We start from the raw sequence: 25,403 nt of genomic DNA on the forward strand, positions 1-25,403 counted from the left end.
CTTGGGCGCTACTCAGAAGTGTGCTCCAGCGTCCAGGCGCCGAACCAAGAAAACGAAACCGCCCGGGAATAAATGTTTTTCTTCTTCTAGCAGGAAACGAGAGAGAAAATAGGAAGCAGACGCTCCGCTCCGCGCCAGCTGCTTTCGCCCCCCGCCCGGGCCGCGCACGCTCCAGGGTCTGCGCGCGTCCACGGCGCGTCCCCGCGGGCTCGCGCGCCTCGTGCCTCGCGCCTCGCGCCTCGCGCCTCGAGCCACGTCCCCGCCCCGGCCCCGCGCGCCGCGGAGTTGGCTGCTGGGAGGCGCGGGCCTGGGTGTGGTCGGCGGATCTCGGCGGCGCTGGTCTCGGCGGTACTCTGCGCTCTGCAAGCCGGCTCCGCGCGCCAGGGGCTGCTGAGCGCCCAGCTGACCTCCGCACGTCCAGTCCACACGGGCCCAAGCTCCCTTCAGGTAGGCGGCGGCCGCGCTAGCTGCGGCTTGTCGGTGCGCCCCGCGGGGGCATCCTGGGCTTCCCGCAGGGGGCGTGAGGCGCGGCCGGCGGGGTCCTCCTGACTCGGGGACGGGGGACTCCAGGAGGCGGACCCTGCCCGGGAGGGACGGGGCGGGCGCGCCTCGGTGGTGCTCCGCTCCGGTACGGGGACCAGCCGCTCGGCCGCCGCTTCGGGCACTTCCTGGGCAGCGAAGAGGCGGTCTATGGTCCTTGGCCTCCAGACCCCCAGGTTTCTCTCCGCGCCCCGAGGCGCCTCCGGGGCACTGGAACGCGAGCGTGCGTTTGTTCCGAGAATAGCGGTTATTCAGGGCTTCCCAGAAGGGTTATTGGGTGGTGAGCGCTGGGAGAGATAAAAGTTCTCCACCGAGTGCTAAAAATGAGTCCAGTGGTTTCGTGTTAAATTTATTTTGTAAAGGATATGATGATGCCCAATATTTGGCGGGGGGAAGGAATTAAGGATTTTGAATACTTGTAAGTTCAGTACATGATAAAATGTTTTCCTTTTCTCTCCGCATTCTTTTCTGCTTTCAAAACACAAATGATTGCCTTGTATTGTACTTTGATATTTATTGCTCTTCGGCAGAGGAAGAATTTCCCAAAGTTTAAAAACAGACTTTCATTTGGTTATAGAAGCAGTGTCTTGTTATTTTGCATCTCTCTCTCTTCCCTTTTCTCCCACTCCTTCCTTTTCTCTTTTAGTAAAGGGTGTGGATGCATCTTTCTCCTTCCACAAGCAAAGTAGCTCGGTCTGTGGATTAGCACCCTACTGGAAAGTTTTCTTAAGACGTTCGGCATTGAATTGTTGATGAATTCTAATCGTCTTGGTATTGCATACTGAGATTGTGACCTTTAAGTGCGTCTTCTAGAACAGAGGTAGAGCGCACACTGCTTATTTAAGATGAAAGAGAAGTCATTTCTAGTCGGCGAGGAAAACGACGGGTAAAATTGTATGCTTCGTGTCTCATTGCCATTGCGCATTTTAAGGCTCTTCAGTGTGGGGCTTTGGGGTTATTACTGATTCTAGGCTCTGAAAGTTTATTGTATATTTCAGTATTTAGTTAAAGATCACTTTAAGACTTTCCATGTTGCATTTTGGTTTGTAGATCAATTTGAAAGTGAAATAGAAACTTTTAAAACATTGCTTTATTGAATGTCCTTAATTCTCTTGTGTATACACATTTATAAAATTATAAAATTGGTTAATATGCCTTTTGATACATTTATGTTCATCTCTTTGTGAGCCATAGGCATTACTTAGATTATTCAGAGTCATTGGTATTGCTTCTTTTATTATTTTCTCCAGTTTTATTGAGATATAATTGGCATATAACATTGTGTAAGTGATGATTTGATAGATATATAAATTGCAAAATGATTACCACAGTTAAAGTTAGTTAATACATCCATCACCTTTGTGTATGTGTGACATTTAAGATTATTCTTTTAGCAACTTTCAAGTATGCAATACAGTATTGTTAACTGTAGTCACCATGTTGTACATTAAACCCCCAGAACTTATTCATCTTATAACTGGAAGTTGTTTTTTAAAATTAATTAATTAATTAATTTTTGGCTGCTTTGGGTCTTCGTTGTGGTGGCTTCTCTTGTTTCAGAGCATGGGCTCTAGGCGTGCGGGCTTCAGTAGTTGTAGCACGCGGGCTCAGTAGTTGTGACGCACAGGCTTAGTTGCTCTGCAGCATGTGGAATCTTCCCAGACCAGGGCTCGAACCCATGTCCCCTGCATTGGCAGGAGGATGCTTAACCACTGCGCCACCAGGGGAGTCCCTAACTGGAAGTTTTTAACATTTGATCAACATCTCCTCAGAATTGTTTCTTTTAAACCATTGGCACTTTAGTATGTCAGCACATATTTTTACACTTTAAAAATAGACTCTGGGACATTTTGAAAATTGAGAATTGGAACTACGTGTTGGACATTTTTTTTGCCCTTACCAAATACTGCCTGAGATGGTGTGATTTCACTGATTTCTTTTAGGCATGTTATTGAAACACATTGTGTAATTTCTTTACCTTGTTAATCTGCATTTATTATAGGAACTACTTATTAAGCATATGTTCTGGGCCAGGGGCAATTCTATACATTATTCTGTTTATATTCTACATTAACTTGGCAAAAGAGATATTATCCAGTTCTACAGGTAAGAAAATTGTGACTCTGAGATGTTAAGTAACTTGCCAGTGGTTATGTAGCTGTTAGGTAACTCAGTTGGGATTTAAGGCCAGACCGCTCTGTCTCTAAAGTTCATGTTCTTCCCTCTGTGCCACACTGACTTAGTGCCAGGACATGAGGAATAACCCTCAGTTACTCAATAGCATATTTGTAAATTTTCCAAGACGTGCCAGAGATGTGGGTTTGATTTTCTAGCACGATCATTACTGTCCATCTGTGTTACTACACAGATCCTCATGTCACCCATTCTCTTCTCACCTCTCTATTCCTGCTTAAATGTCTAGCTCAAAGTTCAAAACCTCCCTCTTGCCAGGGCAGAATTTCTCCTGCTGACATTAATAGGTAGTGATAGCTTAATTATCCTTCCAAAATAATAACCCCATTTTATGTGGGTTCTCTAGAGCCATAGGTATAACTAATTTGGAAGGTTACAAACAAGATGCCATCTATTTTGGAATATGGGAACCTTTTGATATCCCTCAACTTTAAACCAGAAGTTATTTTGATAGATATTTCTTTCTGCAGTTATCCCATCCCTTCTCCACCTTCAATTTCAGTTTCTGTGGAATCATTTACATTATAATACAAACATTCTGTTATGTCTCCCATCTTAAAATTCTTTCTTGATCCAGTATGCTGTCCCATCTCTCTGTTCCACACTGAGAAAGCATAATCTTTTGATAGAACAAAAATAGAGAAGAGGTAACCAGAAACTAATTAGCTACCTGTAGGGGGTGGGTAGGAACTGAGTAAAAGGGATGGTGGAGGGAATGGCATTGCTCTGATTATACCTTTTTGTGTAGTTATGAGCTTTGGAAACTTGGTAATGTTTTATATGTTCAAGAATGAAATTAACAGGGTTGGGAGAAAAAAGCCTCCAAAATTGAATACAAACAGCAACAGATGAACCAACTGTATTTTAGTGAATAACGTAAACTCTCAGAAGAAAAGAAAATGAATCCAAGTGAGTTTTTAACACAGGACTTTGATTATATACCTTTAACCTAAAGGTGAAAGGACTGCCAACAACAAAAACAAAAAACCTTGAACCATGTGTAGTAGGCTGTTATCTATAGCGTAGAGATATAGCAGTTCTGAAACTATTTTGTGTGTTTTGTAGGATTGAGCAAATGAGTAAATTCATTGCTATTTTGAGAGCTAGGGTTTTCACTGTGGGAGAAGGGAAATAAAAAATACGAAACAGAAGAAGGCAATGAAGACCTCTATGGTGTTGGATTGGAATTAGAGTTATACATATGAACTCATGATTAAAATATACCTACATTGGGCTTCCCTGGTGGCACAGTGGTTGGGGGTCCTCCTGCCGATGCAGGGGACGCGGGTTTGTGCCCCGGTCCGGGAGGATCCCACATGCCGCGGAGTGGCTGGGCCCGTGAGCCATGGCTGCTGAGCCTGCGTGTCCGGAGCCTGTGCTCCGCAGCGGGAGAGGCCACAACGGTGAGAGGTCCGTGTACTGCAAAAAAATAATAATAATAAAAAAATATATATACCTACATTCATACAGACATGCATATAATTCCTAGCTCTGTCTGATGAAAGGGCTAGAAGTAATGACACCCTAGTAGCAGTGAGCACAACCAGTGCACAGACCTAAATGGCTGGTTCGAGAGCTGGGGAAGGGAAAGTATAAGATGAGCCTAGAACACAAAATAAGGAAGGGTTCAAAAAAATAATGGGGGCATGTCAAAGGGATGTAGGAACTAGCTTGAACAGACAAATCTGGGAAAATTTGAGCATCAAAATGGATAATAATAGTAATATAACCCACTGAATGAAAACAGAATCCACAAGTCCATAGTAAATAAATAAAATAAGAAAAAGGGAAAAACTGTTCCTGGTAGACCACCAATAAAAACTGTAGAAGGAACAATAGAGTTAGAAAAGTCACTAGTTTGCAACCATCATGATAATACTGATTCAGGCAAGTGTTACTAATAGAGAAAGGTCGATGAGGAAAAGGGTATTACTACCGTTTCCAGTGATCTCTCTGGAGATTAACAACCAAGGGGAAGACAGTAACTTCACAGTGGAGAAATCTGGCAGATACCACTTCAGTCAAGTGATCAAAATTAACATCACCAGTAGTGGAATAAACATGTTCCTTTTAATCCTCTTGCCCTGTTGGTGGGAATGTACATTGATACAGCTACTATGGAGAACAGTATGGAGGGTCCTTAAAAAACTAAAAATAGAACTACCATACGACCCAGCAATTCCACTCCTGGGTATATACCCTGAGAAAACCATAATTCAAAAAGAGTCATGTACCACAATGTTCACTGCAGCTCTATTTACAATAGCCAGGACATGGAAGCAACCTAAGTGTCCATCAACAGATGAATGGATAAAGAAGATGTGGCACATGTATACGATGGAATATTACTCAGCCATAAAAAGAAACAAAACTGAGTTATTTGTAGTGAGGTAGGTGGACCTAGAGTCTGTCATACAGAGTGAAGTAAGTCAGAAAGAGAAAAACAAATGCCGTATGCTAACACATATATATGGATTCTAAAAAAGAAAAAAAAATGGTTCTGAAGAACCTAGGGGCAGGACAGGAATAAAGACTCAGACGTAGAGAATGGACTTGAGGACACGGGGAGGGGGAAGGGTGAGCTGGGACGAAGTGAGAGAGTGGCATGGATATATATACACTACCAAATGTAAAATAGATAGCTAGTGGGAAGCAGTCACATGGCACAGGGAGATCAGGTCGGTGCTTTATGACCGCCTAGAGGGGTGGGATAGGGAGGGTGGGAGGGAGACACAAGAGGGAGGAGATATGAGGATATATGTATATGTATAGCTGATTCACTCTGTTATAAAGCAGAAACTAACACACCATTGTAAAGCAATTATACTCCAATGAAGATGTTAGAAAAAAAATGTTCCTTTTGACATGCTTGAAATAGGGATGTCATTACTTTTCTGTGGTATTTCTGAAATGTGTAACCAAAATCTAATCACAGGGAAACAGTTGAGGGACCTTAACTGAGGATTGTTCTACCAAGTAACGGGCTTGTACTCTTCCAACATGTTAATGTCATGAAAGACAAAGAAAGGCAAAGGAACTGTTCCAGATTAAAGGAAGTTCAGGAGACCTGTCAGTTAAATGCAATGCATAATCCTGGATTGGATCTTGGGTTTTGGGAAATCCGGTTACTCTAAGAACATTATGGAGATGTTGGCAAAACTTGAATATGTACTGAATATTAAATATTAAACTTGAATATGTACTGAATATTAAATAATATTGTATCAAATTTAACATATGTTAAATTTTCTGAATTTGATAATTTTACTGTAGTTATGTAGGAAAATGCCCTTGTTCGTAGAAGATACACAGTGAATTATTTAGGAGTAAAGGGTCAAAATATCTTCAGTTTACTCTCAAATGGATAAGCAATAATAATTATTACATATAGAGAGAGCAATAAAGCAAATGTGGCAAATGTTAACAACCGGTGAATCTAGGTGAAGGGAATAAGAGTATTCACTATATTAAAATTTTCAACTTTAAGTTTGAAATTCCAAAAACATGGAAAGTTAAAACTTCAAAAAGTAATAAAGCTACTTAGTGTCCAAAAATCTTGGAAAGATTCCATGTAGGCTGTATCTGCTTCTCAACTCCTCCTCTCCCTCTTCTTCTGAACCTACTCCAGAGACTTTATCCTTCCTATGCCACAAAACCATTCAAGGTCACCAGGGATGTCAGTCTTGCCAAGTTAGATCTCTCAGCCACGTTTGACACAAGTGATAGATAACTCCTTCCTTACTGAAGCATTTTTTCCCTTGACTTATGGGACACTAACTCTGATTTTCATCCTGCCTCACTGGCTGTGGCTTCTTATTCTTTTCCAACTCAGTAAATGGTATCGCTGTCCACCCAGTTGTTCAGTCTAAGACTCCTAAGAGTTATCCTGATTGACTCATCCTATATCTGTTCCTCCATTGGCAAGTATTATGGCCTCTAACTTAAGAATTATTCCAAATTTGTCTGTTTTTCATCACCTCCACTGCCACTACCCTTGTGTCAAACCACCATCTTTCCTGGTCCAGACTACTGTAGTAGTGCCTAACTGGTCTTTCAGCTTTCGGCGTCTGTGTCGCCTAGCAGCCAGCATGAACTTTAAGAGGTATCAATCAAATCAGATTATATCTCCCAGTCATCAGAACACATTACTGTTAGATGAAAACTGAAGTTTTTATTATGGTCAGGAGGCCTACATGATCACATGGTTGGGCTCTTACCCACCTCTGTTATATCTTCTGCTTTGCTTACTCCCCTCCAGCCTTACTGTACTCTCTCCCGTTGATTCAGTTTGCCAGGTTAGTTTCTGCCTCAGGGCCTTTGCATTTATCAATATTATTTCTTGTACCTGGAATGCTCTTCTCCATTTAAGGCATGGCTCATTCCCTCGTTTCATTCAGGTCTTTACTTAGATTAATTTATTTAAAAATAGCCTTCCTGGTCACCCTCTAACTTCTTGCAGGTTTTTTCCCGCACTGCGTAGTACTTATCTGTACTTGAAATTGTTATTTATTCACAAGCTTTATAATCTTCTCCTAGACAAATATAGAATAAAGCTCCATGACCACGGGAAACTTTGTTTTGTTTACTGCTGAATCCCTGGAGCCTGGAATGTGCCAGGCATGTGGTTAGAATTCAGATATTTGTTGAATGAACGAATAAATGCATGAATCAATATTTGCCAGCTTTCTGGCTGTATTTTATTTTACACTGTTGCAATTGGAGAAGACTGTCTCAGAGAATCCCATAACATCAGTGCTGTTTTTTGGTGACACTGCTCCAGGTTTTCTGGAAGCTAACAAGTTATCAGCTTTGTGTTTCACGACTTCATCTTTCTTTTGTCTGCCCTCTGGTGGAGGGAGTACTAATAAGCAGGAGATAGTAGAGTAGGTCAGTAGGAAGAAATAAAAGTGGACGAGTCTTGATCACAAACTGGATAATTAACTTTTAAGTTACAAAGATTTGAAAATTTAAATTTTAGGTAAGCCTCAAAATTAACCATAATAAGGTTGGAAAGAATGAAAAGAAAACTGGCAGTAGTTAGATTTAAAGAACTATCTGGCTTAGGATGAAAAATAAAACTAGCTCCAAAATGTTTTGATTACTTAAAATAATTTCTGCTTAAATATATTTCTTCTCTTAAAATATTTTTAACATTTTTCCATCTTTAGTTCAAAGACATCTTTTTCTCAACTGTACTAATAACGTCAGCTAACCTTTGTTGACTTTTCCAGTTGTCAGTTAACATATGCCAGGGGAAAAGCCAGTATTCAAACCCCAACAGTTGGGTACTAGAGGCAGCACTCTTAACTACTGTGCTTCACTACAGCCTTCCTACTAATGTCCTCTGAATGGTACGGGCACCAAAGAATTTCCTTTGGTGTAATAGTTATGAATAACAACAACAAAAATGCTTGATAAGGGGAATTCTCTGGCAGTCCAGTGGTTAGGACTCCTGTGCTTCCACTGTAAGGGGCACGGGTTCAATCCCTGGTCGGGCAGCACAGCCAAAAAAAAAAAAAGCTTGATAAGTTTACAGCCTGTGTTCCTCAATATCACTTTCCTAGTATGTATTATGGAGAGCTTTTTCTTATAGAATTTGAGAACTATATCTTATTTAATCTGTTTTGAAGTAGAAATCACATTAAATGATTTCAACACTTGTGTACTATTGACTTGCTAAAATAATATAAAGTTTCTCTTAATGTCCATATTTAACATTTAAGGCAATATACAGCTTAAAATTTTTTTCCCCAGTTTCACCGTTAGCTCTCCAATTGATTTATTTTTATAATTTTTGGTTATATAAACAATTGGGTAATGACTGTCTTTAAACATTCATTCTTACCTCTTCAAAAATACCATGTTTTTATTTTTTATTTATTTATTTTTAAATTTATTTTTGGCTGTGTTGGGTCTTCATTGCTGCACGTGGACTTTCTCTAGCTGCATCAAGCGGGGGCTACTCTTCGTTGTGGTGCGCGTGCTTCTCATTGTGGTGGCTTCTCTTGTTGTGGAGCACAGGCTCTAGGCACGCGGGCTTCAGTAGTTGTAGCAGGTGGGCTCAGTAGTTGTGGTTCGCGGGCTCTAGAGCTCAGGCTCAGTAGTTGTGGCGTATGGGCTTAGTTGCTCCGTGGCATGTGAGATCTTCCCGGACCAGGGCTCGAACCCGTGTCCCCTGCATTGGCAGGTGGATTCTTAACCACTGCGTCACCAGGGGAGTCCTACCATGTTTTTAGAAGCCTTACTTTTTCTTCTTCATCATGTAATTTGTAATACATTTTTAGCTATAGAGAAATTGATAGAATCTGTATCATAAAGTGAGAACACTACTTTGGTAGGGACAAAGATGAGGACAGTGGCTCCTGTGCTCAAAGTGCTAATAACCTCTGGGCTCTTACATAGGAAGTTTTGGTATTTTTGTTATGATGACATTTACCAATGGCTTGACTCTGTTTTTTTCCCCTTCAATTTTTATGAGTTCCCCACCTAAACACCTTTACTCGGGAATTGTTTAAAATACGAAAATTGGACGTTAACTCTTTGGTTTGTGAAATTAAAACCCCAGTAATGCAACTTAAGCTGAATGAGGCTCTGTTGTACAACTGGCATGTGACATATATTATAATGATACATGGTATTTAGGATAATTAACAAGGCTTATAATGACTAGTTTTATAAGGAAATAATTTGAAACATTTTTTACTTTCTAGGCTTCTGTAAATTAAATTATGTATTTAAATGGAAAAATGGTAGACAGCTAATTACTTAAGGAAATTGAAATTCGTCGACAAGGGATGTCATTATGTGCATTGCTTACTAAATGTGCCCCTAGGGAAGTTGTTGGGAGAGAATAAACTTTTTGAAAAATGTGGTCTCCTTGTCATTTGGTGTAAAAAAGCAAAAGCAGTTGGTATTTTAAAAGTTTTAATAGATACTAGTTTTCATGGTTATGTTAACCTTTACTTTTGGGAATTAAACTTTATTAACAAGGAATTTTATTATGTTTATTAATTATTAATGCGCCACTAAGGAAGATTTTGGGGGAAAATGAATTTAAAAACACACACAAAGACTCCTCCATGCCTTAAGATATAAAAAAGGAGAGAAATGTTTGTATGTAAATTTCCCCCATGGTTATAACTAATCTTTCCATGAGGGAACATCTGTGTATAGTTTCTAGAGATGATAGACAGGTTATGAAGGGATTGTGAAGCATCAGGAGCAATGTGTGTTCCCTTAAGGCTGCTGAAGGGCAGTATTGGTGTATGTGATAGTGAGTGTGGCAGGATGAAAACATCAATAGGACAGTCTGAGCAGTAGACGAAAACTGTATGCGACTACAATGTAAATGTAACTAAAAGTGAGTACACTGTTCAAGCCACCTGGTGGAGATAAACTCTCTGTTGATTGATGGATTTTGAGGATATTAATTGTAGGAGTAGGGAGCTGGGGATGGAGTGGAGTTGCAAATAGCTAGTGTGGGTTATTAATTAGCTGTTAGTCTAAACCCAAGAGAGCAATCAGATGACATTTTGGTAAAGAAAGTGTGATACTGAAGTAGCGTTGGTGGATATCTGTTCATCTCAGACCAACATCATATAAGTACACTTGCTTCTTAATTAGTAAAACTTCCAAAGTTTTACCTCGTGCATAGGCATTATAGCTTTATGTTAGAAAGAATGAAATCTGCCCTGGGAGAAAGGCACTGAGTGCTATACTCTATTTCGACTTATTATTGGTAATTTTAAGATATTTTACTTTTATTAAAACTGAACATATGGAATTGTAGCTACCTTTCTATGAATATGTTAATTACACAAGTCACATTTTGTGCTATCAAGCCAACTCAGCAAATGAGTTAGATCATGATTGATGCCTGCTAGGCACTCATAAAAATTTGTTGGATGAAATTCTGATGTATCCAGCTGTCATATTTTCATCCTTTAGCAGTGGGATTAATTTAAAAAAATTTTTAGATATAACCAAGAGTAATATGTAATCAGGTCTGGTGAGTTTGTGTTGTTTCTGGTAAAACAAAAGCAAATTATGTGACTTTAAAGGGTATAAGACTTTGTGACTTAGTGGTACAAAGATGAACCATGTATGGTCCTATCAAAAAAATCCAAGAGGTGATAATATTTGAGTGAAGTCATATGAGAAAAGACGGGCTGACAAGGTTATGATCTGTAATGTACATAATCGTAATTCATTTTCCTAATGTTTGGTTCACGAAGCCTTGGAAATACTAAAACTAGAGGCGTTGCAACTTAGAGAAAGTAGTTTGAGGACTAAGTAAAAGGAAATACCCTCCTATTTTACATCTCTGACAGTGAATTTATAGAACTGGTTACTTTAAGAGGTTGTACAGCTAAAAATACAAGCATACTGAAAGTGGTTTCAGTGGATTCACAGACAGTGTTTTTGGAATGTATTGCATTTAGTTTAAGGGAAATCCTTAGTATGTTGAGTTCAGTCACATTCTCATGAAACATTTGGTTTTGGTGACATAACACTCTAAATATGTTCAGTATTGTGGCACTTACATCTTAATGTAATTATTATCTTTCTTGTGAGAAGATGAATTTTTCTGATTGGGATGGGTCAGTTCTTGTGCCTGGTGCAGGGTAGGTGTTAAATACATGTTTGTTGAGTGGAAGAATAAATCACATGATGATATGAATTGACAGCAGTTGGAATAGTGCTCATTTATTATGTACTTGGGACTAGAGATAAAAATAATAGGAAATGCAGGAAGAAAACTCTTTTTATGAAAGCCTTCCCAAAATGTTAAATGGAAAAAAGCTAAACCTAATCACTTAAATTTTCCGTTGTATCTCTATATATGTATGTGGGAATTTAAAAGGGATACACTAAAAAGAACAGAAGCATATCCACTTTATATTTAAAACATGTACTCTGCATCAGGTTTTCAGGTAGTACTTGATATTACAGTAGTTTTAGTTTTTGTTAGCTTTGCCTCAAGACTTCCTCCCCTTCTTTTCCCTTTCCTTGACTAAGGATAATTTTTTAATTAAAAATTTAATTTAATTTTAATTTAAAAATCAAACTCAAAGAACTTAGGGTTAAACACAGCTTTTATAAATGGCAAATAGTCTTAAGACATTGCAGATGTCTCACATATAATTTATAACACAAATGTAAAAAATGTGTAGGAATGGAACAACAAAATCCATTTGCTTTTAATTTCATGAATTCCTATTCTGTTCTTTTTTTTTTTTTTTGCAGTACGCGGGCCTCTCACTGCTGTGGCCCCCATTGCGGAGCACAGGCTCCAGATGCGCAGGCTCAGCGGCCATGGCTCACGGGCCCAGCCGCTTCGCGGCATGTGGGATCCTCCCGGACCGGGACACGAACCCGTGTTCCCAGCATCGGCAGGCAGACTCTCAACCACTGCGCCACCAGGGAAGCCCTATTCTTTAAAAAACATTTTATGCATGATATATTTTTGGGTCATGGAATTTACCATCTTAGTTTAGATGTCTGCAACGATGACATAGCCTGTTCAATGATAGAGCCTCAAATTATTATCCAAAGTGTTCACCCCGGGCTTCCCTGGTGGCGCAGTGGTTGAGAGTCCGCCTGCCGATGCAGGGGACACGGGTTCGCGCCCCAGTACGGGAAGATCCCACATGCCGCGAAGGAGCTAGGCACGTGAGCCATGGCTGCTGAGCCTGCGCGTCCGGAGCCTGTGCTCCGCAACGGGAGAGGCCACAACAGTGAGAGGCCCACGTACCACCAGAAAAAAAAAAAAAAAAAAAGAGTCAAAGTGTTCACCCTAAGTGGATCTGTTTATGACACTTAGATAAAGAACTTGGTTTCTTGTTGATTGATTTATGACTATGTGTAGACTGATCCTGTTGTGCCTTGTTAAGAAAACTTAATCACAAGTGGGGTTTTTTGTTTCAAAGAAAAATATATAAAAGTCAGTTTTGGCATTTCATAATCCAGGTTCCTTTTTTAGTTAATTCCAAGGATACACGAAACACTGTTTTCTTCGGGGTATTTTCTGATATACTTTGCTACTTTAACAAAGATTAATACATTTAAGACTTGAATTTAAAACATTGTTTTCAAGTATCTGTCTTTTCAGGTGACATGGGTATTTCAACATAGAAGATAGCTTGGTTCTTAAGTTGTCCTTTTCAATCCTGGTGTTTATTTCATTCTTATATTTCTTAAAGAGTAAAGCAAGACCAAATACAAGTAGATTATTTTAAAGAAGGCAATGGCTGCCAAAAAAAAAAAAAGAAAGAAAATAAAGATTTTACCAGATGCATTGTTTCCCTTGAGGAAAGGGAAGATAACACCTGAAATACGTCAAGGAATTGTTAATGATTTCTTTGTAAAAAAATACGTTAAGGTGTGAGTGTTGAAATAGGAAATGTATATGGAAACTTCTTTTTTCCTGTTGCTTCTTTTCTCATTCCCAAGCTGTCCTTCAGAAAAATAAAACTAAAAAATTTTGTAATTCAGATCTGGGAAATAGTTTTGCTCTATTATTTATTTATTTATTTTTGGCTGTGTTGGGTCTTCGTTGTGGTGCATGGGCTTCTCATTGTGGTGGCTTCTCTCGTTGCGGAGCACAGGCTCTAGGCATACAGGCTCAGCGGCTGTGGCACGTGGGCTCAGCAGCCGTGGCTCGCAGGCTCAGCAGCTGTGGCGCACAGGCTTAGTTGCTCCATGGCATGTGGGATCTTCCCGGACCAAGGCTCCAACCCATGTCCACTACATTGGCAGGAGGATTCTTAACCACTGTGCCACCAGAGAAGTCCCAGTTTTGCTCTATATTAAAACCAATTGGAATGGGAATGATTTCTTTCTGTAATTATGTATTCCATCTATTATCTTTATTTTTTTTTTTAAGTATCTAGGTGTTGTGTTTGACCAGGAAGATAATATAAATGCCATTTAGTTTTTTAGGAACTTCTTAATAAATGAACACACACCCTTGAGGTTTCCTCCAATCCAGTGGTTTTAGACAAGAGTTTAGGCCTGTGGTTCTCAAACTCCAGGAGGCATCAGAATCACCTGGAGTGCTTGTTAACCACAGATTGCTGGGCTCCATCTCAGAGTCTCTGGTTCTTTAGGCCTGGCAAAGGGCCTAAAAGTTTGCATTTCCAGCAAGGTCCTCAGTGATGCTGATGCTACTGGTCCCCACCTTCTGAGAACTAATGATTAGGCTATTTGGTTAAATTAGTGGTCATCAACCATGTTTCTTCCCTTACACACCTGATTGATATAACATTAATAATGCCCCAATCCAGGAGTCACGGCATTGGAATGGGATGGGCAAGGTGCTGTTAGAGAGTCAGGTATTGAGATCTTCAGGAGGTGGGTGTAGTTTGAGATAGCCCCCTTTTCTAAAAATTAATTTATTAATTAATTTATTTTTGGCCATGTTGGGTCTTCATAGCTGCACACAGGCTTTCTCTAGTTGCAGTGAGCAGGAGCTACTCTTCTTTGCGGTGCACGGGCTTCTCATTGTAGTGGCTTCTCTTGTTGCAGAGCATGGGCTCTAGGTGCACGGGCTTCAGTAGTTGCAGCACGTGGGCTCAGTAGTTGTGGCACGTGGGCCCTAGAGCACATGGGCTTCAGTAGTTGTGGAGTGCGGGCTCAGTAGTTGTGGCTCGTGGGCTCTAGAGCACAGGCTAAGTAGTTGTGGTGCACGGGCTAGTTGCCCCGTGGCATGTGGGATCTTCCTGGACCAGGGCTCGAACCCATGTCCCCTGCATTGGCGGGCAGATTCTTAACCACTGAGCCACCAGGGAAGTCCCTGAGATAGCCCTTTAAATGATTGGATGTTTTCTCTTCTCTCCCCCTCTGAATCTTCCTCCTCCACGCTCGTTAGAGAGTCCTAGTCTATAAGTAAGGGTGCAAACGGGGTATAGGTAGTTTAGGTCCTCTCCTAGCAAACTTATACCTTCTAGAGTCAGGGAGGAAGCTTCAGTGCTTCTCAAGGAGCTGAGGAGAGAAAGAAGAGGTTACACTGCAGGAGAATTGGGATGCTGAGGCCATGAACAGAATTCTTTCTGGTAATAATTCTATTTTCCTTTTTTGTTTAAAGTATTATTGTGTTATATCTATTGATCCATCAACAGATACGAATATTGGCCTGAGTCATGTTTATGATTATACCCTCTTCTTATATTTCCCTTGTTAGGCCAAATTAGCTCTGACTTAAAGTTCCAAGGACGTTTTGTTAATGTGTGTTATTTAATCCCTAAAACAATCACTTGGGTGTAGACATTAGTGTCTCCACTGTACAGATGAGGGAATTGAGACTCAGAAGTTAAACAGTTTCTGGGATCACACAGTAAGTATAGTCATAACTCAGACTCTCATTAGGTTGTGTGAACTTGGGTGAGGTTCATAACCTCCAAAACATGTTTCCTCATCTGTAAAATGAGGATGATATTAGTACTTACCTTTTGAGGTTAATTTGAGGTTGTTAAATGAGTTACTGTGAAGAGTTGTGAACAGTGCATGACACATAGTAAGTGCTTAATAAATGTCATCTCTTGATTGGCTAAATACTAAGTATCTTTTAACATCAGGGGTCATCCAGGTAATCCTCCTCTTATATATTATAGGTCAAGAATCTCTTACCAGCTTACGTGGTTCCGTGTGCCACAAGGGTTGAGAATCACGGATCAAGCTAAGTTTGTTTGGCTTTTGCAGTGAGAAGGTGGAGGCTCAGAATCAGGATTGGCCGCTTATACTTGAGAAGTTGATTTGTGTTGCCAGCCACATCTCTTGTAGCCATCAATTTTGTAGGAAATCATTTGTTATACCGAGATTTGCTTTAACTGTATAATGAGACAGTGATTAATCACTACGTAATAGATTGTGTTTACTGGAAAAGTATTCATTTCTTGGGAATGCCTCAAACATCTCTTAGATAAACTGTTACTTGCTTTAAAAAAAAAAGAAAAAGAATCTCTTATCCATAATTTGGAGATCCAGAATGCTTTGAAACTGCAATTTTTTTCATATATCATTTAGTGGCAAAACCTTATCTGATTTGAACTCGTTTGGTGGCACAACCTAACTTGAACTAACGTGAAACTGTTGCTAGTCTACTTTTTCCCCACCTAGTTGTGACGACACTTACATTTTGCTGCAGAAATACTCCTTCTGGATTATGTGGATGCTGCCCAGGAGTCCAGTTGGTGTGGAATGAAATATGTGATGAATACACCTTTTAAAATCTGAAAACCTGGGAATTCCCCAGTGGTTAAGACTCTACGCTTTCATTGCCAAGGGCGCGGGTTTGATGCCTGGTTGGGGAACTAAGATCCCACAAACCACGCGGTGCGACCAAAAAAAAAAAAATCTGAAAAGCTTTAAAAAAATCTTTTTAAAATCTGTAGACTCCCAAATTCTGAAATTTGGCCCTTAGGGCTTAGGGTAATGGATTATGGACTTCCATGAATATGCCCTTAAACCTCTGTTTTCCTTCTTAGACTGTAAACTCCTGGAGAGCTGGGCCTGTATCTAATTCATGTGTAGCCCCGGTTCTTGGCACATAATAGGCATTCGGTAAATGTTTGGTGAGAGAATGAACTGTGCCAGAACAAACCAGTTAGGTGAAGGGAAACAGACTTGAGAGCAGCACCTTATTTTTTCCTGGAACACAGACAAAACAGACTCCCTTCAGTTTACAAGAGGCTGAATCATGTTAGTTTTGGGGCACTTGAAAATGTTCAGTGTAATGAGAAATTTGGTAGCAAAATAAAAAAGCAAAACTTAGTGCCTATACTACAATGTCGGCATCTCTTCTATTTTCCTCTCTATCCACTCACTCCATACAGCTTTAGATTTTGGGCCAACTTCTTGAGAAAGAAAGCCACATGGGAACATCTGTAATTGGAAGACTACTTGGGGTGGGTAAGCAAGTGTGTTTTTACATTCTTCTGAGAATGATCATAAAAGCTTTAAATACCTTAACTGATTCATTAAGGGTTTAGGGGTTTTTTTTTTATAAATAAAGTATAGGAATTATGAATCAGGATTGCAGAGAGGAAAGCAGCACATTAGAGAATTTAAGTATAATAATAGCAAACTTTTCTGATAGACTACTAGTAGGTAAAAGTAGTTTACATTTAAATTTTTAAAGTACAGTTTAAAATATTTTTTCATGCCTTACATGAGCTTTCATGATCCATATGAAAATTATTAATAGTTAAGAAATACTTGTATGTCTTTGTCTTAGATGGATTAAAATAACTGTTCATTAACACAGCAATATAATTGTACAGGCTACATAATGCCTTGTTTTAGTAAAAATTCTGTGGACATTTTAAGAAGTGTAGAGAGAAGTCTATTTGAATTATGCAATTGTATTTTTTTCCATTTTATTTAATAAGTTGGCTTGGATACAATGACCCATTGATATTTTTTGATATTTGTAACTGGTACAGCTGAACTTTTTAAAGGATAATTGATATGCTGCCTTCTGCTCAACTAACAGTGCTTTCACTATATGATCAAGTTATTTAAAATGTGTTAAATGAATGAAATATTCATGTTGAGAAAGAACCTAGTCAAGAAGTTATAGTAATTAAGAGAGCACTACTCTTATACCAAACTAATTTCTGTTAAATTATTAGTTTAAAATTGCCTTAGTTAGTAATTTCAGTACAACTGCAGAGATTGTGAGAAACAGCTCCAATTGGATATTGAGTAAAAACCACTGTTGGTGAAATTCCTTGACTGTATCCTTCTAATGATTTTTTTGTGTTTTTTGTAAAGGAAGGTAGAGATGGCTCATATCTCATACACGTCTGTATCCTTCCTTCCTCCCAGGAGGGAAGTTTCTTAACTAGCTGACCGAAGATAGATCTGGAAAAACATAAATATTTAAGAAATGAATTGGGGGTGGGAAGGCGCGGGGGGAGGAGCCCACAATGGTACGGATAAGGAATAGTCAGTGAAGTACAAGGAGGAAGTAAGGGGTCTGGAAAGCTATTGGAGTAAAGCTTGAATAAGAGGGGGAGGATCATTAGATTCAGCGGAGAGATCTAACGAAATGCCCTTCCAAGGAGGCGAAGTGGAGTGGTTGAGAGACTGGGTTCCAGAGTCATACATGCTTTGCTTCAATTCCCAACTCTGCTTCTAATCTTAGGCAAGTTGTTTAACCTAACCTCAGTTTATTTTTAAATTTCATTCCATTACATTTATTTTATGGTTCCCAGTGGACTTAAGGTATGTTAAAAGGTAAGCTGAGGGACTTCCCTGGTGGCGCAGTGGTTGAGAATCTGCCTGCCAGTGTTCGAGCTCACATGCCACGGACGAACTAAGCCCGTGCACCACAACTACTGAGGCTGCGAGCCACAACTACTGAGCCCACACACCATAACCACTGAAGCCTGCATGCCCTAGAGCCCACATGCTGCAGCTACTGAAGCCCACGTGCCTAGAGCCTGTGCTCCACAGCAAGAGAAGCCACCGCAATGAGAAGCCCACACACCACAACAAAGAGTAGCCCCTGCTCGCCACAACTAGAGAGAGCCCGAGCACAGCAACAAAGACCCAACGCAGCCAAAAATAAAATAAAAACAAAGGTAAACTGAGACGTATTGGGTTAGCCAAAAAGTTCCTTCGGTTTTAAAGTAAACATAAAAGACACATTTTTCATTTTCACCAAGAACTTCATTAAACAACGTATTCACAGTTTTGTTCCACTACCTTCTGTCATTTTTTAGGCAACTTCATAATTCCATCTTCCCAAAACTTTTTGAGCAAAGAACTGTTCCAGGTGCCTTTTACAGTCTTCCAGGGAATTGAAATTTTTTCCATTAAGAGAATTTTGTAAAGACCAAAATAAATGGAAATCTGAAGGTTCAGTGTCTGGTAATGTGGTGGATGAATCAGAACTTCCCAGACAAGCTGTAACAGTTTTTGCCTGGTCATCAAAGAAACATGCGGTTTTGAGTTATCCTGATGGAAGAGTATGAGTTTTCTTTTGACTAATTCTGGACGCTTTTCGTCGAGTGCTGCTTTCAGTTGGTCTAATTGGGAGCAGAACTTGTTGGAATTAATCATTTGGTTTTCCTGAAGGAACTCATAATAGAGGACTCCCTTCCAATCCCACCATATACACAACATCACCTTCTTTGGATGAAGACCGGCCTTTGGTGTGGTTGTTGGTGGTTCATTTCGCTTGCCCCACAATCTCTTCTGTTGCCTGTTATTGTAGAGTATCCACTTTTCATCGCCTGTCACAATTTGTTTAAAAACAACGTTTTTGTTACATTTCAGTAGAGAATCTCACGCAGAAATACGGTCAAGAAGGTTGTTTTCCCTTATGTGGAACCTAAACATCAAAGTGATAAACATAATCAAGCTGGTGCCAGTGATTTTCAACTCTTGATTTGGATATGTTGAGTATGTCAGCTATCTGCCACATGGTATAACATTGATTGTTCTCAATTAGTGTCTCGATTTGATCGCTATCAACTTCAACTGGTCTACCCGACCGTGGAACATCGATTTCCAGCAAGAAATCTCCAGCACGAAACTTCACAAACCACTTTTCACGTTTGATCAGTCACAGCACCTTCTCCATACACTGCACGAATCTTTTTTTTGCGTTTCACTTGGTTTTTACCTTTCTTGAAATAATAAAGCATAATATGCAGAAAATGTTGCTTTTTTCTCACATCCTCAGTATTAAATGGCTACACAAAAATTCACCAGTTTTGATAAGTTTTTTTTTAAATGCATGCTAATATGACAGCTGTCACAATACAGTGTAACAAAATTATTTTGAATGAAGTTAAAGACAACTAAGCGCTACTAGAGCCATCTTATGGAAAAAAACGAATGAACCTTTTGGCCAACCCAATATTAAAAAGCTTAAGTTTTCTGAGCAAAAATCGATTTGGATTGGGCACTGCCAAACCAGAGTGGTTAGGAGTGTTCCACCAGCCACCTCTGGAGGTAGGGGTAAGACTTTTATAGAGAAGAGGAGGAAGTGAAGCAAGGGAATTATTTGATTGGCTGTAGTTTATGTGATCGCCTTACTGGTTTTGTTGGTTTTGTTTTGGCCGTGCTGTGAGGCATGTGGGATCTTAGTTCCCCCATCCCTAGCCCCCTGCAGTGGAAGCGCAGAGTCATAACCACTGGACCGCCAGGGAAGTCCCCATTGGTTGTCCTTAGGTTTTGATTTCTTAACCTTGAGGCATTTACAGGCTTAGATTTTGATTTGCTGACACAGGCTGCTAAGGTATTAGAATCACCTCAGTCTAATGGCCTCCTTGTTTAACTGAACATGTGCAAGAGTTGGATTAATTGTAAATATAGTATTCATGGATCCATGTATGACTCGTCGTTATACATTTATATTTGCTTGCTTATTGAGAATGTATAAACACCTGTAAAGCAAATATCCAACTCAGGAATTTGGAAATTAACAATTACTTGCAACTCCTTGTGTGTTCCTTCCTTCTCTTTTATCATTCTCTTGCTTCAAAAAAGTCTTATTGCATATGTATGCATTCCTAAACAATATATTATTTAGTTTTAGTTGGTTTTGAGTTTTGTAAAGAGTATTATGCTGGTATGTGTCTTCTGGAACTTGCCTTTTTCCTCTTAGCAGTATTTTTCAGTTTCATCTATGTTGTATACCTCTGTAGCTCATTCATTTTCACTGCGATGTAATAATTTGCTGTGAAAACACTGTAATTATCCATTTTCCTATTAGCGGGTGTTATTTTATTGCTATTACAGGTGGTGCTGTATGAATCCGGCCCTTGAGCACAGGTACTTAAGTTTCTTTTAGGGCTCATCTACCCAGAAGTGGAATTAAATTGTCAGATTGAAGATACACATATCATCACCCTTGTTAGATATTGCCAAATTGCTTCCCAAAGAGCTGTCCTACCAGAATATGTTACCATTTCCTCACAGCTTTGCCAGCTCCTGGATGAGAAAAAAAATTCTGTTAATCTGATAGGTATGAAATTGTTTATTTGCATTTCCCTGATTACTGAGGTTGAGTATCTTCTCATTTGTGTATTGGCCTCTACTGGTTTTCCTGCTGTGACCTGCTATTCGTGCTACAATTTGCACGTTTTTCTTTGGGGTCATCAGCCTTTTTTATTATTAGCTTGTAGGAATTTTAAATTCTAGATTCTGTAGACTAAAACAGATAGACTGCCACATATTTCTCCAGCAAAGATGGGTTTATTTGGGTTTATTGCAGAGAAGTGCAATTCAAGGTCTGCAGCCATGGCAAACCAGCTGCAAGTCTCGCAGGGCAAGGGAATGAGAACTCTTTTATAGAGACGAAAATGAAGTTGGGAGGGCTGTAGTAAGCAGAGTCCATGGCTTTTCATTGGCTGAGTCCTTGCCAGGAAAGAAGAGGCGTCTTTCTTTTGGGCTGTGTTATGTCACAGGGTGTGAGAGCTCCCTCTTCTGACCTCCCAACTCTATTTAATTTTCTGTTTATTAATTTTTTATAAGGCTAATCCTTTCTTTGAATTTTAGCTTGCAGCTGTCTTTTTCCGATCTGTGTCTTCGTGGTTTTGGTTTTTTCTTTCTTTCTCTTTGGGGTAGAGGAGAAACTCTCTTCTCATCATGCATACACTGTACTTCCACAGCTGAAGATAGCTAGCTCTTATAGGTGACCTTTCCTCCTCTCCTCCATCTTCTTGTGTATAGGGATAATTGTGAAAATCATCATCAACTGTGTGTGTGTGTGTGGTGGTGTGCAGCAGACTATTGGGCTGTTTAGTAAGCCTGGAGAGTGATTCTGCTCCCATATGTTGGAAGCTTTTTAAAAAAGTAGTGTGTTTGATGCCTCTTTGTTTTCAGTTTTGGGCCAGTTACCAGGTCTGAGTCCTTAGGAGAAGTTATACTCAATTTTCTGTCATGCATATAACCAGTGTACATGGTATACGTTTATTTCTGTCTGTAATCACTTCCTTTTTGGGTCAATAACTCAGGGTAAGTCTGATCAGAGACTGTTTTTTGGTTTACTCCCTTCTTAGGTTGGGATCTTGATTATTTTAAAATTTAGATAAGACTCTTCCTTATCTAAGAATTTATACTGCACTTAGTCTGCCTGGCTACACCCACTGAGGATTTTTTCATTCGTTGATGACTGTCTTACTGGTTTTCTCCTGTCATTATTTTCCATATTTTTCTTTTCCCCACATAGAATTTACAATGCTTTATAAAATATTTTGCCACTTCCCTGATTTCTGTCCTTTATTAACTGTGGATACAAAGGAACTGCAGGAGAGCAAGTAGTCAGATGACTTTGTTTTCTACAAGTCGAAAGAAATGTGCATCGAAGCTTCACTCTCATTCGGAGCATGCCCTTAGGTGTATTGTTTGAGGGAGCTGCTTTAATAAACTATCCCTCATGCAACAATATTTTTCTCAAGAATTCAAAACTTTTCTAGCTGTATTATATATACACACAGACCATGTCAAATACACAGATTGGCTACTTTTTTAAATCCTCCCCTTCAAAGCATAATTTATTAGGATTTATCATATTAGGTTTCATCTGGGGGTATCCTGTTGCTTCTCTTTACCCTAATCAGCCTCTGGGTTTGTCTGGAAGTAGTTTATAATCTACTAGTCTGTGCTGGATGCACTTTTTAAAATTTTTTTTTGGTATTCTTGGGAATACAACAATTGTCAGGTGAGAAGAAAACATCAACAGAAAGTCTGTGCAATCAAAATGTTCCTCCTCCATAGTGACAGGACTAATGTAAGCAGATCAGGTAGCTGGTCCCCAAGAAAGAGCATCAAGAATGGCTTTTTTTTTTTTTTTTTCCTGGTACGCGGGCCTCTCCCTGTTGTGGCCTCTCCCGTTGCGGAGCAGTCTGGATGCGCAGGCTCAGCGGCCATGGCTCGCGGGCCCAGCCGCTCCGTGGCATGTGGGATCTTCCCGGACCGGGGCACGAACCCGTGTCCCCTGCATCGGCAGGCAGACTCTCAACCACTGCGCCACCAGGGAAGCCCAAGAATGGCTTTCTTGACAGAAGAGAATCCATTTTGGCCTAAGCCATTTTGTGCTCTAAACCTGGCGGCAACGCTTGCCCTTGAACGGGTCTTAGTAATGAATGATCTTAAGGGAACGAAAGAACGACAGGCAAGAGAAGTAACAACAGCAAAGATAATATATCAGTCATAAAGACTCCCAGTTTTATTTCTGTGGTAAAACATTAGCCTGAAGGGCTCAACCACCAGATCAACTGGAACCTAAGGGATGATGATGTTTGTTGACCTTTTCTGACCCTGGTGACTTCAGTCAACTGCAGTTTAGCCTCTGTAGACCGGCCAAGCCCTTTCTTGAGGCTGCATGTATCTTTAGCTTAAAAATTCCTAAGTTTTGCTGCTGGGAGACACTGCTTTGGGAAAGATCCCCAGTGTTCTCCTTACTTGGTGCAAGTAATAAATCCTTCCTTCTCCCAACCTTTAGCTTGGTTGTGTTTTTTGGCTTGACACCCACCAAGAGGTGAACCCAGTTTTCGGGTAACACTAATAAGTTTTCAAATAAAGAGTGAAAAGTTAGTTCCTGTTTTTAGCAACAGATATGATAGGCGGGGAAGGCTGCTTTGACATTTTTCAGACATCCAGAGAGAGTTTGCGGTATTCAGTAGCGGAAGAAAAGTAATTTTCACTCTACCCTTCTGAGTTCTTGGGTGAGACCCCATGTAATAAAAGTTTAACAAGAGAAAAACACACAGAAGTTTATTAATATGTATACCTCCAGTATACATGTGAAATACCTGGGGAAAAATGAGTAACTCCCTGAGGGTAGCCCAAGACACCAGCTTAAATATTGGGTTGGCCAATAGCTTTGTTCAGGTTTTCCCGTAACAGCTTAAGGAAAAGTCCGAATGAACTTTTTGGCCAACCCAATACCATCTTCAGCTAAAGACAAAAGAAAGGTTGGGAGGTTAGGGGTGGAGACTAGGCTTGGGAGGAGCCTAAGAAAAGCAAGGGTAGGGTTTGATATGCAGATTTAAATCCCAAGACTCTAGTCATTTATAGTCATCCCTCACTTCTGGTACCCAGAGGGAGACACCCTTAAAAATGGAGATTTGCTTTGTAAATGTCACTCTCCATTGCAAAGGGGTAATTTCTACTCTTGTTTTCAGAGTTTCTCTTGTGTCTGTTGTTTCTCAAGATAATCCTCCTGCCTAAGAGGCATATTTTGGGTAGGCATATTTTCCTACCCTTCATTGGGCACAGGCATCACAAGGGTTCTGATTTTGCTGCATGGAAACGTTTCTCAGACAATCCGTTGCCTTATAATTACCCTCTTCTTTTCCATTATGCCTGCTTAAACTTAGCTGAAGTCATTGGGCATGAGACTTGAGAATTCAGAATTCCATATGAGGAAATAGGGTCATGTAAAGGCAACTGTCTTTGAAAGTTCTTAAACATAGAAAAAGGACTGTAAGTGATGGTGAAATATAGAATCAAGGAGTTTTTTTTTTTTCTTAAAGGGAGAGACTTGAGTGTGTAACCCCTAATGGAAAGGATGCAGTCGAAAGTGAAATGCTCCCCAGAGGCTGTTTGCTGAATGAAAATGAATTATAACTTTACAGTAGACGTGAATACACTGATCAATCTTAGCTTCGCTAATAGCGGCATAAACATTAAGTTCATTCTGATGTATTGTAATATGAAGTCTAGTCTCACCTAGAAGTATTCTTGCCAAATACATTGAACTTGAATATCATGTAGCCTGTAGATCTAACTTCCTTCCAGTTCATAGGCAGTATAGAATATAGAGAAACAAGTTAAACAATACCATGGGAAGTAAACAGAATGTGGGACATTCTACAGGACAGCTGTCTCCAATAAGTCAATTAGCATAGAGGAAAAAAGAAAGCAGGAGATGGATTCTTCTGGATGGAGAGATTTAAGAGATAAAACCAAATATACAGTCCTTTAATTGGATCCTAATTTGAACAAATCTGATGTAGAAGACATTGGTGGAATAATTGGGGAAATTTGAAAACGGACTGGGTATTCGCTACTAAATAGTTGGTGTTAATTTGGGAGGTTTGTCAATGGTATTATGGTTTAGTAGGAAAATGTCTTGATATTTTTGGAGATGTGTACCTGAAGTGTTTAGGGGTAAAGTATCTTTTTTCTTTTATAAATTTATTCATTTATTGGCTGTGTTGGGGTCTTCGTTGCTGCTCGCGGGCTTTCTCTAGTTGTGGTGAGCGGGGGCTACTGTTGGTTGTGGTGCGTGGGCTTCTCATTGCGGTGGCTTCTCTTGTTGTGGAGCACAGGCTCTAGGCGTGCGGGCTTCAGTAGTTGTGGTGCACGGGCTCAGTAGTTGTGGCTTGCAGGCTCTAGAGCACAGGCTCAGTAGTTGCTCCGCGGCATGTGGGATCTTCCCAGACTAGGGCTCGAACCCTAGTTGCAATGGCAGGCGGATTCTTAACCCCTGTGCCACCAGGGAAGCCCTAGAGGTAAAGTATCTTGATGTCTGTGATTTTTAAAAAATTTGTTTTATTGAAATATAGTTGATTTATAATGTTGTGTTAATTTCTGTACAGCACAATGATTGTTATACACATATATATACACATTGTTTTTCATATTTTTTTCCATTATAGTTTGTCACAGGATATTGAATATAGTTTCCTATGCCACACAGTAGGACCTTG

General features: G+C 40.0%; 1 protein-coding gene across 3 annotated transcripts in view; it reads left to right on the forward strand.

Moving 5' to 3' along the window:
- Nucleotides 1-264: 264 nt before the first annotated feature.
- The window catches only part of GNB4 (G protein subunit beta 4), a 60,074-nt gene continuing 34,935 nt past the window's right edge, over nt 265-25,403 (forward strand). Inside the window, exon 1 of one of the 3 annotated variants that reach the window (XM_030863094.3) lies at nt 265-447. The gene's annotated coding sequence lies outside the window, so the exon portion shown is untranslated. Of the gene's footprint in view, nt 448-631; nt 764-1,394; nt 1,427-25,403 lie in introns of those variants that run through there. The other 2 variants (XM_060298395.2, XM_060298394.2) reach the window with 2 other exon arrangements.

The sequence above is a fragment of the Globicephala melas genome, chromosome 4, assembly GCF_963455315.2.
Source record: "Globicephala melas chromosome 4, mGloMel1.2, whole genome shotgun sequence".
NCBI lineage: Eukaryota > Metazoa > Chordata > Mammalia > Artiodactyla > Delphinidae > Globicephala > Globicephala melas.